The following is a 4,500-nucleotide window of genomic DNA, read 5'->3' on the forward strand; positions in this document are numbered from 1 at the left end:
GGAGAGAGAAAATCTCAAGCAGACTCCCAGATGAGCATGGAACCCGATGCGGGGCTTGATCCCAGGATCCTGAGATCATGACCTGAGCCAAAATCAGGAGTCAGACGCTCAACCAACTGAGCCACCCAGGCGCCCCTAAAAGAAAAGCATTTCAATCATTACAGTAAATACAAACAGAACAAATATTCCAGTCAAAAGGCAGAGATTGTCAGACTGAATTAAAAAAAAAAAAGCAAGAACAAATTCCATGCCTCCTAAAAGAGACACACTTTAAATATAAAGACACACACACACACAAAAATATAAAGACACAAACAGACTGGGAGAAAAAAAAGGATGGAATGAAATAGACCATGCAAATGGTACACATGAAACAGCTGGGGTGGCTATATTAATATCAGATAGAGTAGACTCGAAAAAGAAGATATCACCAGGCATAAAGAAGCGTATTCCAGAATCACAATAAAAAGCTCAGTACATGGAGAAACATAAGAATTATAAAAGTACATTTTAAAAGGGTGTGGTCTATTGCATGTAATTATGCTCAATAAGGTGGATTTTTTAAAATGCAATCCCTACCAAAATAACACCAGCATTTTTCACAGAGCTGAAGCACAATTCTAAAATTTGTGTGGAACCAGAAAAGACCCCAAATAGCCAAGGAAATGTTGAAAAAGAAAACCAAAGCGTAAGTCATCACAATCCCAGACTTCAAGCTCTGTTACAAAGCTGTCATCATCAAGACAGTCTGGTACTGGCACAAAAACAGACACATAGATCAATGGAACAGAACAGAGAGCCCAGAAATGGACCCTCAACTCTATGGTCAACTCATCTTCAACAAAGCAGGAAAGAATGTCCAACGTGAAAAAAAACAGTCTTTTCAACAAATGGTGCTGGGAAAATTGGACAGCCACATGCAGAAGAATGAAACTAAACCACTTTCTTACACCATACACAAAAATAAATTCAAAATAGTTGAAAGACCTAAATGTGAGATAGGAATCCATCAAAATCCTAGAAGAGAACACAGGCAGCAACCTCTTTGACCTTGGCCGTAGCAACTTCTTACTAGACATGTCTCCGGAGGCAAGGGAAACAAAAGCAAAAATGAACTATTGGCACTTCATCAGGTTAAAAAGCTTTTGCACAGCAAAGGAAACAGTAGACAAAACTAAAAGACAACCGAAGGAATGGGAGAAGATATTTGCAAATGACTTATCAGATAAAGGGCTAGTATCCAAGATCTATAAAGAACTTATCAAACTCAACACCCAAAAAAGAAAAATCCAGTCAACAAATGGGCAGAAGACATGACAGACATTTTTCCAAAGAAGACATCCAAATGGCCAACAGACACATGAAAAAGTGCTCAACATCACTCGGCATCAGGGAAATCCAAATCAAAACCTCAGTGAGATACCACCTCACACCAGTCAGAACGGCTAAAATTAACAAGTCAGGAAACGACAGATGTTGGCGAGGATGCATAGAAAGGGGAACCCTCCTACACTGTTGGTGGGAATGCCAGCTGGTGCAGCCACTCTGGAAAACAGTATGGAGGTTCCTCAAAAATAGAGCTACCCTACGATCCAGCAATTGCAATACTGGGTATTTATCCAAAGGATACAACATAGTGATCCAAAGGGGCACCTGCACCCCGATGTTTATAGCAGCGATGTCCGCAACAGCCAAACTGTGGAAAAAGCCCAGATGTCCATCAACAGATGAGTGGTTAAGGATGTGGTACACACACACACACACACACACACACACACACACGAATATTACACAGCCATCAAAAAGAATGAAAACTTGCCATTTGCAACGATGTGGATAGAACTAGAGGGTATTATGCTAAGTGAAATAAGTCAGTGAAAGACAAACATCATATGATTTCACTCATATGTGGAATTTAAGAAACAAAACAGAGGAACATAGGGGAAGGGAAGGAAAAATAAAATAAGATGAAACCAGAGAGGGAGACAAACCATAAGAGACTCTTAATCATAGGAGACAAACTGAGGGTTGCTGGAGGGGAGGGGGGTGGGGATGGGGTAACTGAGTGATGGACATTAAGGAGGGCATGGGATGTAATGAGCACTGGGTGTTATATGAAACTGATAAATCACTGACCTTTACCTCTGAAACTAATAATACACTATATGTTAGCTAACTTGAATTTAAATTAAAAAAAAAAAGCACAGTGGATGCTGAGGGTGGAGGGACAGAAGGGTAACTTAGGCGGGAATGGAAGCAGGATGGGTCCGTAGTGCAAACAAGAGGAAAGGCAGGTCGATCGGGGAATGCTGATTCAGACTTAGACGTGATCTGTTTGAGGGGCCCGCCCGCCTGACTCCCGAGGGTAGAGGTCGGTAGGGGCTGTGTGTGCAGACAAGAGGTCACTGGCTAGTCAGAGAGAGACTACAGAGTGGGGGGAGTGCGTTCAGACTGAGCTCTGGGGTTCATTTAGAGGTGGGAGAAAGAGGAGGAAAGGAGCCCTCACGGGAGACAAAGAGGAAGAGGCCAGAAAGGTGGGAGGGAGGCAGGGAGTCCAGAAGAAAGGGGGCTCTACTTAAGTGGGTATGGCCAGTGGTAGTGAAGGTCGCTGCCAAGTCAGGTCTGAGCCTGGGCTGGGGGAGGCGAGGCTCTGGCCCCTCAGGGGGTGGGGGGGGGTGAAGGCGGGGGTTGTGGCCTCGCACTCTGCCCCGGGCCAGGCGTGCTTGGTCCTTGGTGCGCAGCGAGGCGGCTACGCAGTCCCCTCCCGCTGCAAGAGCTCCTGCGTGGGAGCCCCTGGACTTTGGATGGGGAGCTGGGGAAACCTCAAGGAGGAGCCGTGTTTGACCGGGGCTCTGCAGGGTGAGGCGGAGCGAGGGTTTTCCAGGTGGTAAAGGGAGGTTGTGTTTGTTCTGCTTGCTCCGAGGGGTGGACCCCAGACCTACGGGTGGGTGGAGGTCGCGAGGAGGCTGAGGTTCCCTCCACTCAGGGTTTCTCACACAAGTGACTGGCCAGGGTGCGAGGAGCTTCCCGGAGTGGGGACGAGCACCGTGGAGGTGGGGCAGGGACGGGGGCAGAGGCTGAGCCCCCGTGAGGAGGAGGGCTCAGGCGCCAGGGCCCTGACAGATGGGTCACACACAGACAGACGCACTCGCCGTTTGTGCTAATGCGACAGGTTTGCCGAAGCCGCGGGACTTCCAGTACATTTTATTTTGTGTGATTGGCATTGGAGGAAAGAAAACCCAAATGGTGATTTTATAGTTTACCTGCTGCCTTATTGAGTCTATCCTGGGCAGAAGGACACTTTTCTTTTGGGTAAGCATAAATGAGAAACAAATCTCCCGCTTACAGTCTTACACAGTCTGATGATCGGCAGAATTCGCCACGGACTACCGGCTGGCTCCGCCAATTTCAACTATCGCTTCTCCCCCGCGGCCCATATGCTGCAGCACCAGGGTCTGTAGGACACGCTGATGTCACAACGTGCCCTGTGGCCCTGCACCATGGGGTCACGATGCCGGGCGAGCATGGGCAGGAGGCAGGGAGAGTATTTCTAGAAGCCGGTCCACACCGGGATGGTCAGTACTCGGCCACACATGTGTATATATACCCCCAGAAACCCAAATGAAACTCAAACTCCACTCAACTTGCCCTTAGTCAGATTCCAAAAGTATCGGGCTTCGCCAGCAGCCCGCGAGGTGAGAGTCAAAGTGGAAAGAGACGGAGGTCCTGACCAGCTGGAGTTCACACATTATGTTCCGGCCAATTTCACAAAACCATATCCTCATACGGACACACTGCCAGCCTCCACCGTCTTACCAGCACCTGCAGCCTGGAAAGAAACCCAGATGAGTGAGCGACCTGAAGCACGAGCTTCGTCAGCCTCTCTGGAAACCCAGTTCAGCTGAGTCCTACCCTGTCTCTCCCTGCTCAACACCCTTCTGTGGCTCCCCATTGCCCTCAGGGAAAAGCTGGGCAGTCAAGTCCTCAGTGGTCACTGGGGGCTTTGTTAGCTCCCCTCGTTCCCTAAGGAGCTGTGGGAGGTGGGCTTTGGGGGGACAGCAAACATAGGGAGCTGAGGACAGCAGGGATGACAGGCATTAGGGATGGCCCGGCCGAGGCCGCTGGGGGTGCCAGGACAGAGCCCCGTCCTCCTGTGAGAGTCCTTTCTGGACCATAGCATGGGGTGGGGGTGGGGGTGGGGAGCGCAGGGGTGGCAGGGGAGGGAGTGGAAAGGACCCTCGCCCTGAAATCCACAGACCTGAGTCCAAACACCTGCTCTGTCCTTTGCTGGCAAGTGACTTAACCTCTCTGAATGTCAGTGTCCTCATCGACAACTCAGGAGGCACTTGCTTCACCTCGGCGCTCTTGTGAGGAGCTAACGAAACGACCATCACCAAGGCGCGGACAGAGGGTCAGGCCTCACTGCTCCCGGGCGGGCAGAGGGCACTGAACTGATTTGCACTTGATCCGGACTGACCCCTCAACTGCTCAGTAGGTTAA

Source organism: Phoca vitulina, unplaced genomic scaffold (assembly GCF_004348235.1).
Source record: "Phoca vitulina isolate PV1807 unplaced genomic scaffold, GSC_HSeal_1.0 scaffold36, whole genome shotgun sequence".
Lineage (NCBI taxonomy): Eukaryota > Metazoa > Chordata > Mammalia > Carnivora > Phocidae > Phoca > Phoca vitulina.